The sequence below is a fragment of the Stegostoma tigrinum genome, chromosome 24 (assembly GCF_030684315.1).
Source record: "Stegostoma tigrinum isolate sSteTig4 chromosome 24, sSteTig4.hap1, whole genome shotgun sequence".
Taxonomy (NCBI): domain Eukaryota; kingdom Metazoa; phylum Chordata; class Chondrichthyes; order Orectolobiformes; family Stegostomatidae; genus Stegostoma; species Stegostoma tigrinum.
In genome coordinates, this window is record NC_081377.1 from 2,636,318 (window position 1) to 2,650,645 (window position 14,328).

Consider the following 14,328-nt stretch of genomic DNA (forward strand, 5'->3'; position numbering starts at 1 on the left):
TGGGGAAATTCTGGGAGCAAACCCCAGAGCTTAGGGCAGCTGAAGGCAGAGCTGTGATAATGACAACCTGGGATTCAGGAGAAGCTGGAGTTAGGGGAGAGCAGGGATTCTGAGTATAAAAATAAGAATGTGAGGTTTAAAATCGAGCCAGCGTCAGTCAGTGAGCACTGGCCAGTTATACAATGCTCCACCTTGTTTCTTTGGGATTGTGATATATTGAAATGGTTTGTGGTGACAGTGTAAAGGGGGTAACTGAAGGGGCTGACGTCCGTGTGACCTGTGGGTGAACTCTTGGGTGAACACAGCTTTGAGGAAACATTTGGGGCTTGATGTAGCAGAGGAAGCAGGGATTTTGATAACCTCGAGTTTATGGAGGATGCAGGAGGCCAGCAGGCAGGGTGTTGGAATGGTCAGCACTGGGGATGAGACAGGGATGCAAGTGGATGACATTATGAGGTTACCAACTCAGGTTGTGCACATTCCAGGGAATGTAGTTGGAAGCCACATCATGGAAGGCTGGTGGGGTGGGTGGGTGGGGGGGGTTCTCATTCATTTCACATCACGGGACCATATTTGCTGGTGTAATTGTCCTTTCACTGTCTCTCACTCCCATCACACTCTGTCATTGCCACCTGCATTGCTACTCTGTACAATTGCCTTGGTCTTTCCCTTTAATGGTTCCATGTCAATCTATCCCCTATTTCATTTGGAACCCTTTTTGAATAAGCACTTTTAATAAAAAAAATCAAAGGCTCATTTCTTTTTTCAAAAAGGATAACTGGACTAGCTGTCTAAACAAAAGATTATGTACAAAAGCTCATAAGTCTATCATACTACTTTCCTTGCATAACAACTGCAAAAACTTATTACTCCCTGTTAAAATAGAATACTTGAATCGGCAGTTAAGAACCACACTCATCGCCAAAAGCTCATGAATCCTTCAAAATAAACAAGTCTTTTTCTCTGGATCAAAAACAAAGTTGCTGGGAAAGCTCAGCAGGTCTGGCAGCATCTGTGAGGGAGAAAACAGAGTTAACGTTTTGGGTCCGGTAACTCTTTCCCTGGATAGCTGTGTAAGCAAATCCTGCTGTACAATGGTCGGATAAAAGGCAGGTAAGCTTGCAAACTGATGCTCTATTAACCAATGTGCAAACAAACCCTATTGAACAGAGTCTATTCAAGCCATTGAGGACAACCAGAGGTTCAAACATATGTCAAATCTTTGAAAAATCCAAACAGAAGGCTGAGGTCCTTTTTTTTGGGAAGCTTAGGTTTCAACATCTGCCAAAACTTCGGTGAAGCCAAAGAGGTGACTGAAGTGAAGTTGAAAGGTAAAATGAAAACAGTGGGTATATTTCACACAATCAGCTCTAGATTTCAAACTGGCCTAACCTCCCAATATTGCACAATGCGAAATAGCACTTAATCCAATAGATATTTCATACTGAGTAAATGTGGAGCAAGATAAGCACAGCAGGTCTGACAGTTTCTGAGGAGCAGGAAAAGTCAATGTTTTGGGATGAAATCCTTCGTCAGGACTGGGGAGGGGGAGGGGATCCCAGAAATAGATAGAGGGAGGGGTGTTGGGATGTGGGGAGGGCAGGTGAGATGGAGATAGGTGGATGCAGGTAGGGGTTACTATGGTTAGTCAGTGGGAGGTGTGAAGCAGATAGATGAGTCAGAAGATGGACAGGTTTGGGGGAGACAGGTTTTGAAGCTGGTGAAGTCAATATTCAGGCCATTGGGCTGTAGGGTCCTGAGGTAAAATATCACGTGTTGCTCGCCTAGTTTTCAAACCATTACAATCCTTCCCGTTCAGAGATTCATCTGCACTTCATCTAAACTCATCCACTGCACCCATTGGTCTGGATGTGGTCTCCTCCATATCATGGACTGATTTGCAAAGCATCTGTGCTCTACATACACCAACCTGACTATCCCGTTGCCATCCTTTTTAATTCACCCTCCCACTCCCATGGCGGTATGTCCATCTTCGGCCTCTTCCACTATCGGAGTGTAGGAACAACACCTGGTATTTCACTTTGAGAGCCTACAGCCCAATGGCCTCAATATTGACTTCACCAGCTTCAAAATCTCTCCACCCCGAGCCTGCCCATCTTCTGACTCATCTATCCACTCCACCATTCCCAATAACCCCCTACCTGCATGCACCTGTCTCCATCTCACCTACCCTTTCCCTACACCTACACTTCATCCCACTTATTTCTGCGATTCCCTCCCGCTCCCCAGTCCCGACACCTGTATTCCCCACGTTGATGGCCTAAAGGCCTTCCGCTTCTTCCTTTCCCACAGGCCCGACCAGAACCCCTCCATCGACACCCTCATCCGCCTAGCCAAACTCGTCCACACCCTCAACAACTTCTCTTTCGATTCCTCCCACTTCCTACAGACAAAGGAGGTGGCCATGGGTACCCGCATGGGTACCAAGCTATGTCTGCCTCTTTGTAGGTTATGTGGAACAGTCCCTCTTTCGCACCTACACTGGCCCTAAACCCCATTTCTTCCTCCGTTACATCGATGGCTGTATCGGCGCCGCCTCTTGCTCCCAAGAGGAGCTCAAACAGTTCATCCACTTCACCAACACTTTCCACCCCAACCTCAAGTTCACCTGGACCATCTCCAACACATCCCTCACCTCCCTGGACCTCTCTGTCTCCATCTCAGGCAACCAGCTAGAAACTGATATCCATTTCAAGCTCTGCTCTTTGTAGTTTTTATAAATGACTTGGATGAGGAGGTTGAGGGGTGGGTTAGTATGTTTGCTGATGACACAAAGGTTGGAGGTGCCGTTGATAGTATCGAGGGCTATTGCAGGCTTCAGCGAGACATTGACAGAATGCAGAGCTGGGCTGAGAAGTGGTAGATGGAGTTCAACCTGGATAAATGCGAAGAGATGCATTTTGGAAGGTCGAACTTAAATGCTGAATATAGGATTAAAGGCAGGATTCTCGGCAGTGTGGAGGAACAGCGGGATCTTGGTGTTCAAGTGCATAGCTCCCTCAAAGTTGCCACCCAAGTAGATGAGGTTGTTAAGAAAGCATATGGTGTTTTGGCTTTCATTAACAGGGGAATCGAGTTTAAGAGCCGAGACGTTATGCTGCAGCTCTACAAAACCCTGGTGAAACCACACTTGGAATATTGTGTCCAGCTCTGGTCGCCCTATTATAGGAAAGATGTGGAGGCTTTGGAGAGGGTGCAAAGGAGGTTTACCAGGTTGCTGCCTGGACTGGAGGGCTTGTCTGACGAGGAGAGGTTGACTGAGCTTGGACTTTTCTCTCTGGAGAGAAGGAGGAAGAGAGGTGACCTGATCGAGGTGTACAAGGTAATGAGAGGCACTGATAGAGTCGATAGCCAGAGACTTTTCCCAGGGCAGGATTGACTTCCACGAGGGGTCATAGTTTTAAGGTGTTAGGAGGAAGGTATAGAGGAGACGTCAGAGGGAGGTTCTTCACCCAGAGAATGTGAGCACATGGAATAGTTTACCAGTGGTAGTCGTGGAAGCGCAGTCATTAGTGATATTTAAGCAACTGCTGGACATGCACATGGACAGCAGTGAATTGAGGGGAATGTAACTGTGGTACATCATCCTCTGAAACTTCCGCCGTCTATATACGTACCATCCTCCGACACTTCCGCCATCTACAATCCAACCCCACCACCCAAGACATTTTCCCATCCCCACCCTTGACTGCCTTCTGGAGAGACCACTCTCTCCGCAACACCCTTCTCCACTCCACTCTCCCCTCCAACCCCACCACACCCGGCACCTTCCCCTGCAACCGCAGGAAGTGCTACACTTGCCCCCACACCTCCTCCCTCACCCCTATCCCAGGCCCCAAGATGACCTTCCATGTTAAGCAGATGTTCACCTGCACATCTGCCAATGTGATATATTGTATCCATTGTACCCGGTGTGGCATCCTCTACATTGGGGAAACCAAGCGGAGGCTTGCGGACCGCCTTGCAGAACACCTCCGCTCGGTTCACAATAAACAACTGCACCTCCCAGTCGCGAACCATTTTAACTCCCCCTCCCATTCCTTAGACGACATGTCCCTCCTGGGCCTCCTGCAGTGCCACAATGATGTCACCCGAAGGTTGCAAGAACAGCAACTCATATTCCACTTGGAACCCTGCAGCCCAATGGTATCAATGTGCACTTCACAAGCTTCAAAATCTCCCCTTTCCCCACTGCATCACAAAACCAGCCCAGCCTGTCTCCGCTTCCCTAACCTGTTCCTCTCAACCATCCCTTCCTCCCACCTCAAGCCGCACCTCCATTTCCTACCTACCACCTCATCCCAACTCCTTGACCTGTCCATCTCCCCTTGACTGACCTATCCCCTCCCTACCTCCTCACGATACTCTCCTCTCTACCTATCTTCTTTTCTCTCCAGCTTCGGCCCGCCTCCCCCTCTCTCCCTATTTATTCCAATTCTCTCTCCCCATCCGCCTCTCTGATGAAGCGGTCTAGGCCCGAAACGTCAGCTTTTGTGCTTCTGAGATGCTGCTTGGCCTGCTGTGTTCATCCAGCCTCACACTTTGTTATCTCCCCTGAGAGGCTCAGCTCTTGTGTTTGGCAAAAGCAAACAGGGATTGTACACTAAGGGCGTTCAAGAAACGTGTCCATGTGCTAAGTGCTGGCTGGAGAAGTGATGACTTTCCCAATAATTACAGAGCCGGTAACCATCTAACAAACCTTTAGGCAAAGAATTCTGGTTTGTATAGACTTTCGGCCAAGTTGTGGTTTTGGCTGTGTTCAGAATGTCAGCTTCAGAGTTTGGAGTTCCATCAACCAGGTCTGGAATAAGTCAGTATTCAACAACAGTAACCACCATGTGTATTTATATACAGCACCTTTATAAAACTGACTGAGCTGTACAGAGGCTTTATAAAAAAAGTATTACAAGAAGATATTAGTAACACTGGCCAAAACACCAGGCTGAAGCAATGACTGTGAGAAAGTGAATTAAATGAAGAAACAAGGTACGAAGACAAAGGGGTTTAAGGTTTGGAATTCTGAAGGCCATAATAACATAGGTGAACATTACTGGTGCTCCCATTAATACATGCATGTTCAAGAGGTCAGGATTAGAGACAAAGATTGAGGGACTGGAGGACATTATGACAATAGTGAGGAGACAAGTGAAGGAGGAAATTGAGAAGGAGGATGAGAGCTTTAAAATCAAGACATTGCATAGCTCGAACCAAATTAAATCAGTGAGTACAGGGTAGTTGCTTGGCAGGATATTGAGTTAGTTTGGACACCAGTATTAGAGTTTTGGATGATCTCAAGCCAAAAGATAATGAGTGACCAGGCAGCCCATTAGAATAGTCAAGTCTGGAGATACCGAAGGCATGAGTAATGCTTTCAACAGAAGATCTGAGACAGCAGCGGAGTTAGTCATATCATTGTTCACTTATTCATTCATAGAATGCAGAACATAGAGCATTACAGCACAGGAACAGGCCCATCGGCCCATGATGTTGCGCCGAACATGACACCAAATGAAACTAATCCCTTCTGCCTGCCCTTGATTCATATCTCACCATTTCTGGCATATTCATGTATTTATGTAAGAGCCACTTAAATGCCCCTATAGTATCTGCCTCCACCAGCATCCCTACCAGTGTGTTCCAGACTCCTACCGCTCTTTTTGTAAAAAACTTGCCCTTCTAGTCTCCTTCGAACTTTCCCCCTCTCATATTAGTTTTAGACATTTCAAATTCTGGGGAAAAGATTCTGACCATCAACCTTATCTATGCATCTTATCATTTTATAGACTGGTAATTATAGACCTGTAAGCCTTACTTCAGTTGTTGGTAAAGTATTGGAAAAGGTTGTAAGAGATAGGATTTATAATCATCTAGAAAAGAATGATTTGATTAGGGATAGTCAGCACGGTTTTGTGAAGGGTAGGTCGTGCCTCACAAACTTTATTGAGTTCTTTAAGAAGGTGACCAGACAGGTAGATGAGAGTAAATCGGTTGATGTGGTGTATATGGATTTCAGCAAGATGTTCGATAAGGTTCCCCACAGTAGGCTATTGTACAAACTGCGGAGGAATAGAATTGTGGGAGATATAGCAGTTTGGATCAGAAATTGGCTTGCTGAAAGAAGACAGAGGGTGCTGGTTGATGGGAATTGTTCATCCTGGAGTCCAGTTACGAGTGGTGTACCGCAAGGGTCGGTGTTGGGTCCACTGCTGTTTGTCATTTTTATAAATGACCTGACTGAGGGTGTAGAAGGATGGGTTCGTAAATTTGCAGATGTCACTAAGGTCAGTGGAGTTGTGGATAGTGATGAAGGATGCTGTAGGTTGCAGAGAGACATAGGTAAGCTGCAGAGCTGGGCTGAGAGGTGGCAAATGGAGTTTAATACGGACAAGTGTGAGTTGATGCACTTTGGTAGGAGTAACCGGAATGCAAAGTACTGGGCTAATGGTAAGATTCTTGGTAGTGTAGATGAGCAGAGAGATCTCAGCGTCCATGTACACAGATCCTTGAAAGTTGCCACCCAGGTTGACAGGGCTGTTAAGAAGGCATACAGTGTTTTAGCTTTTATTAATAGAGGGATCAAGTTCCGGAACCAAGAGGATATGCTGCAGCTGTACAAAACTCTGGTGCGGCCGCACTTGGAGTATTGCGTGCAGTTCTGGTCACCGCATTATAAGAAGGATGTGGAAGTTTTGGAAGGGGTGCAGAGGAGATTTACTAGGATGTTGCCTGGTATGGAGGGAAGGTTTTACGAGGAAAGGCTGAGGGACTTGAGGCTGTTTTCATTAGAGAGAAGAAGGTTGAGAGGTGACTTAATAGAGGCATTTAAAGTATAGGGTTAGACAGGGTGGATAGGGAGATCCTTTTTCCTAAGATGGTGATGGCGAGCACAAGGGGGCATAGCTTTAAATTGAGGGGTGTAAGATGTAGGACAGATGTCAGAGATAGTTTCTTTACGCAGAGAGTAGTAAGGGTATGGAACGCTTTGTCTGCAACGGTAGTAGATTCGCCAATTTTAAGTGCATTTAAGTCGTCATTGGACAAGCATATGGACATATACGTGGAATAGTGTAGGTTAGATGGGCTTCAGATTGGTATGGCAGGTCGGCACAACATCAAGGGCTGAAGGGCCTATACTGTGCTGTAATGTTCTATGTTCTATGTTCTATCAGATCTCCCCTCAGGGTCCACCTGTCCAGAGAAAACAACCTGAATTTTTCTAGCGTCTCCTTATTGCTCAGACCCTCTAATCCAGGCAGAATCCATGTAAACCTCTTTTGCATCCTCTCCATATTCCCCACATCCTTCCTGTAATGTGATGGCCAGAACGGAACACAATTCTCTAAGTGTGGGCTAACAAAAGTCTTCCAAAGATGCATCATACATTCCGACTCTTGTCCTCAATTCCCCGACCAATAAAGGCAAGCATACCATGGGCTTTCTTTACCACTCTGTCCAGTTGCGGGAGCCACTCTCAGGGAGTTATAGACTTGAAACCCAAGATCTTTATGTACATCAATGATGTTCAGAGACGTGACATTAACTGTATAACTTTTCCTTAATGTTTGATCTCCCGAAGTGCAGCATCTCACACCTGAATTAAACTCCATCTGCCATTTCTCCCTTCATATCTGTGATTGATCTATATCTTGCTGTATCCTTTGACAACCTTCTACACTATCCAGAACTCTGCTGATCTTTGTATCATCTGCTAACTTACCAACCCACCCATCTACATTTTTATCCAAATCGTTGATATGTACATCACAAACAGCAGAGGTCCCAGTACAGATCCTTGTGGAACACCACTAGCAATGGATCTCCAGCCTGAAAAACAGCCTTCCACCACTACCCTCTGCCTACTACAGGCAAGCCAATTCTGAATTCAAGTGGCCAAGTCACCATGGATTCCATTCATCTTAATCTTCTGGATGAGCCTACCATGAGGGACCTGAACAAAAGCCTTTCTAAAATCCATGTAGACAATATCCACTGCACTACCTTCATCAAATACCTTTGTAACCTTCTTGAAAAAAATCAACCTAATTAGTAAGACATGACCTGCCCTTCACAAAGCCATGCTGACTGTCCTTAATTAGGTGCACAGAACGCAGTGTATGCAGTTCCATACTGATGTACATTACCATAGGGTCTTAAACGCCATAATGACTGATAATATACATTGCTAATGCCCTCATCTAAACAGCAATGCAGAAAATATTCAAATTGTGGAGGAATGTCCAAAGGGGTATTTACTTGATGATTTCATGGTGATAACCAGAACAAAAAATAAACCATTGTTCATGGGGAATGGGTTCAGGTTGTAGGTTCAAAACCTTCAGCACCGTGCCCTAATGGTCACCAATAGGATGGATGTAGTTCGTGTCTAAATTGACTGGGATGATATTTTAGGAGATTTTCAGTACCATATCAGGTGTCTTAGGGTCTTCTAGATCAGGAAGAATATTCCAGAGGGTCAGCAGAGATCAGAGGAGAAGAGAATCCACCTGAGAATGCCTCACATTGTCGGGTGTTGTAGACAGAGGAAGAAACTTCTGGAAGCACGGGGCCCTGATTGATCTCAGCCACACCTGGACCAAAATTATTGAAATGTTGATACACTCCCTGGATTCTGTGGAAATATTGATGCACACTGAGGTTCTTATGAGAATGTTACCACATACACCCGGGATCCCGTGGAAATATTAACACATACATTTAGCGCCCAATGTAAATATTGACACAAACTCCTGAAGATCTGTCCTACAAAGGGCCCGATACATTGCAGACAGGAAGAACATGAACACATGCTGTGCCTGTTTCAGCTCAACAGAAAAAGTGAATGCCATTCTCTTACTGCATTTCTCAAGGCAATTCTTTGACCAATCAGTGCCAAACTGCTTGGTTTAAAATGTAAATAAATCTTGGCAGTTAACTGTCAGTTACAATTAACTAGTACATTCTGCAGGGTGCAATATCTCTATCAGCTTGTGCACTTGTCAAGGTTTTCATATAGTGTAGATGTCATTTTCCCATTATTTTGGGATACCTTGAGAATTAAGCTGATGAGTATAAGATCAAGGTTTCAACAAAATGTTTCTATTTTCAGCAATACTGAAGTTCTTCACTCCAGAGCAACTGCAGGGATTGAAGTAACATCCAGATATAAGCTATTCCAGCGTTAGATGTCTCTGCCAGTGTTCTATGCTGCTCTCTCCTTTTGATGTTTCATGTGGTTTCCTACTTCTGCCAAAGTAGATTTATCCCTTCCTCATAGCCCTGGTTAACTTTCCAACAAGGACATTCATTGAGTCCTATTGAAGTGTGTCATGATGTGGGCGTGCCAGTGTTGGACTCCTCACCTGACAAAGGAGCAGCACTCCGAAAGCTTGTGGTTTCAAACAAACCTGTCGGACTATAACATGGTGTCATGTGACTTCTGAAGTGTGTCGTGTCCACTGCATATCGGTGTTTCCTGCTCCAGATGAGCCAGTGCTTTTGGGCACATAAGAACTGAAGAAACAAAATTCAGCAAAATCATGGCTGACTTTTGACATCAAATCCCAATAGTCCCTCAGTTACCGAAATACCTATCAAAATCTACCTCAAATATACCCGCGATTGAGCCTCTACTGCTCTCTGGGGGAGGGACTACCAAAGATTTGTCACCATCTGAGTGAAGAAAATTCTCCTCATCTCTGCCCTCAGTAGATGACACTCTATTTTGATATTGTGATCCCGTGGGTATTATTTTATGATTTGTGAAATGTGGGATCCTTGCCCGAGGCTGCCATTAATTGCTCATACCAGACGGCAATTAAGATTCAACCTCATTGCTGTGTGTATGGAGCCACTTATAGCCCCGTTGAAGGTGGCAGATTTCCTTTAAGAATTGACAGTTGACATATGCTAGTTTATTATTTCAAATTTTATTGGATTGCAATTTCACGGTCTGGCATTCGAACCCATGTTCCCAGAGCACAGTTGCATGGGGTTTTGAATGACCAGTTCAGTGGCATTACCAGTGGTGGAAATATTTCTCAGTATCTAGCCTCTGAAGTCCCTCAGAAGTTTTATAAGTTTCAGTTAAATCATCTTTCACTTTTTACTACTCCAGTAAATATCAGCTCAGCCTACAATTCTGCAAACAGGACAGTGCCCTTATCCCAGATAGCAGTCTTGTCAACCTTTGTCAAAGCCCCTCTGGGCAGGTAGGACGTTTGTGAGGTAAACCTTCACACACTGATGGCCTCATCAATGCCCTGTTGAATTATTTTCTTGACTGTGAGACTTCAATCCCTCAATAACAAAAGTTTACCTACCAGTTGTCTTCCTAATTATTTGCCGTACCCTATTTCCCATTCCATTGAATTCCATCTGCTATGTTCTTGCTCACTCAACCCATCTGCCCATGTCTCTCTGTACCTTATTTGTATCCTCAGAACAGTTTGTTTTGGATTTAATATTAAGTTCAACGTTTTTAAGTTGAGCACTGTTTCTTCCCTTTCTTTTAGCTGTTATCATGTCATCCCCTCCCCCATCCCAGTTACTGTCCTTCACCTGAACTAGGAGCTACACCCTAAAAGCTTGTGATTTCAAACAATAGAGTATAATTTGGTCGTGTGAATTCTGACCTTGTCCACACCAGTCCAACACCGCACCTCCACATCATGTCTTTGTAATGTCAGCAAAACTGGCTACCATACACTTGGTCCCTTCTCCAAGTGATGAACATATATTGTAGATATCTTGTGATGGAGATTTTCCCCATCTTCTGACTTACCACTGCTTTGCTGGTTTTCTTTCAATTTGAAACCATCCTTAACCTCTTTCATTAGCCTCAGCTCACTCTTCTTTCTTTCTCAATTCAGAGTTATGATATATCACCTTAAATGCCTGCCACTGCCTCCTATCTTATCTTTCATCTTATTTTCCCAGTCCACTTTAGGCAACTTTGTCCTCATACCTTTGTGATTACCTTTATTTAAGATTCTAATAAAAGTTTCAGATCCAAGTTTCTCTCCCTCAAACTAAAAATTCCATGCTTTGATCACTCTTCCCTCAACAGGACTAATTGTGATATAATTAATTTAAAATTCCTAACTGTGTTAAAAACATTGACAGTTTCCTTCCTGTCCTAAGAAACTGACCTGAATACTCTCGATGAATCCAACCTAAAAGCTAAAATTGCCTACAATATGCAGAACTGACTTAACAACAATGAACATCATGTAGCACATTTGGTGTAATGAAATATCTGAAAGTGATTCATGGGAGCTTTATAAGATAAGCTTGATGCTGAAGAGATATTGAGGCAAATAACAAAACCCTTGGTTAAAGGGTCAGCTTTTGAGAAGTGTCTTAAAGGGAAAAGTGAGGTGAGAGGTGTGGGGAGGAAATTACAGAGCTTGGGGTCTCAACAAACAGAAGGCACAGAAACCCATAGTGGAGCAACTAAAATTGGGGCAGTACAAGAGGTGAGAATTAGAGGAGAGCAGCTGAAGGTAATAGTGCTGCAGGAGATTGCAAAGACAGGGAGAGGCCTGAACTAAGGAAGAGAATGTACATGAAAAGATATTGACTGATTGGGAGCAAATGGATGAGCTTAGGTTTATGGAGGGTAGATCGTGGCAGGTCATCCAGGTGTGTATTGGAATAGTTGAGCCGAGATGTAACAAAGGTGATGAACTGAGGAAAGGGCCAAATAGATAATGGTATGGATGGGAAAGTAGGGGATTCCTTGTGACAGCTCACATGTAGGTCAGGAGCTCATCTCAGGGCATGGAAACTGTGAAAGCCTGGTTTGATCTTAGCCTGTTGCCAGGGTGCGGACTGATATTGATAGGAGGGGAAAGCATTTTGGAGTGGGGACTGAAAAGAGTGGCTCATTCTTCCCAGTATTTAATTGGAAGAAATCTCTGCTTATTCAGCACTAGATGTCAGCTCAATAACAGATAATTTAGCAACAGTACAGAAACTGAGGGCGAGAGAGAGATGTTCTAATAGACCTGGGTCTTAGAGAGGCCATTCATCCATGAACATAGGTATAGTGCAGGGGAGGCCATTCGGACATCAGATAGGGACAGTACAGGGGAAGCCAACTTCGGTCACTTGCCCGACTTCGTTTCCAGAGAGGACCTCCCGAGGAGGGCCACCAACATATTGATTTAGGAAACATTCTTGGACAAATTTTACAAATTCCCCCCCGTCCAGGACTTTTACAGACTGCGTGGCCCAGTCAGGGGAAATTAAAATCTCCAAACAATACTACTCTATTACTTCTAAAGGCACCTGCAATCTCTCTACCTATCTGCCTCTCTAGTACCTTTTTGGGGGTCTATAATACAGTCACAGCAGGAGCGACCATCTCCTTGTTTCTAAGTTCTAACCATATGGCCTCATTTGGTGACCCCTGAAGAACATCCTCTCCAAGCTCTGTTGTTACGGCCTCCCTTATCAAAGGGCAACTCCCCCATCTCACTTACTTGTACTTCTGTCACGCCTGTAGTTTCTGTACCCTGGAACATTGAGCTGTGAATCCTGCCCTTCTCTCAGCCCTCTTTCTGTTATGGCTATAATATCCCAGGCCCCACAGCCAATCCATACTTTGAGCCCATCTGCCTTACCAGTCAGGCCTCGTGCGCTGAAATCAATGCATTTAAAACCAGAGATAATGGGAACTGCAGATGCTGGAGATTCCAAGATAATAAAATGTGAGGCTGGATGAACACAGCAGGCCAAGCAGCATCTCAAGAGCACAAAAGCTGACGTTTCGGGGTCTAGGCCCGAAACGTCAGCTTTTGTGCTCCTGAGATGCTGCTTGGCCTGCTGTGTTCATCCAGCCTCACATTTTATTATCATTTAAAACCAGAAGTCTTTTCTCTCCCTTTACTGTGCCCCTGGCTATACTGAATAATAAACTTGCTCTCAACGACTAATGTGTTTTGCCCTGACTTCTCAATGACTCCTCTCTTATTCAGAGACCCACCCCATCCCCCAACTCCTTACAAAACTAGTTTAAACCCTCCTGGATAACACTAGCAAATCTCCCTGCAAGGAAATTGGACAGCCCTCCCGTTCAAGTGCAAACCGTCCCTCTTGTACAGGTCACCTCTACCTGTCAGTTAGCCTTAATGGACAAGATATGGACTGATTGAGGAACTGTCCTTGGCCAGGCACAGCAGGTCCCCCGGTTGTGGTTACTTTTGTTGCTGATGCCAGTCAACCAGCTCTCACCTTCTGGAGATGGTTGGCACCAATGGTTGGGCACCAAGCCCCTCTCCAGTGCAGTTTGAGCACAGGAGTGGAACCCTGACTTAGAAATAATTGGGCTGTTTGGTTCCTGACTCCACACTGAAAATCTATCACTGAGTAATGTTTAATGTTTCTTCACCTCATTATAATTCCATGGTTTCTGCCTCTGAACCTCCCACATTCACTTTCACTAAGTTCCTCCTATTTATGTATCTATTATAAAAGTTGAAATCTGATTTTATATTTCTTGTACTTTGTTCTGTTTTCTATTTTCTTATCAATTTCTTGCTGCTCCTTTGAAGAATTTAAAATCACCTCAGTCCTCATGTTTACCATTCCGTATGATAACATTATAAGGTCCTCATTCGATCTGAGGTTTATGGAATTTTTATAACCCCTGGGAATGTACATTTGCATCAAATTATATTGTAATCTTTAAAATGCTGGTTACTGATTGTCTGCTGTCAAAACTCTTTGTGTAGTTTCCTATTCTACCTGAGCCAACCTGCCCCTCATAGTTCTGTAGCTTTGCTGGTTTAGCTGTGAGATTCAGACAAGAACATGAATTAGGAGCAAAAGGAAGGTGTTCCTCGAGCCTGGTCCACCCTTCAAGAAGATCAGGGCTGAGTTATTTATGTTTCAAATTCCACTTTGCTGAAACTTTAGATTCTTGTCAGGCATCAATCTGCCTCTCCCTTAAAATTATTAATGTCCCCACCTTCACTGCTTCCTGAGGCAGTGAGATCCAAAGTTGTACACCCTCTGAGAGAAAATAAATTCCTTCATCTCTGTCCTAGAAGGGAACCACTAATTTTAAACAGTGTCCTCTCATATGAACTGACCCACAAGAGGAAATATCATTTCCACGTCACTCTGTCAAGACCAAACAGGATCTAATATACTTTAATCAAATCACCCCACACTATTCTAACCCCAGGGAAAACCAGCCCACTGTCCAATCTTTCCTCATCGGCTAATTCACTCAATCCATGTATAACTGAGTAAACCTCCTCTAAACCACCTCTAATACATTTCCATCCTTCCTGAAATAAGGAG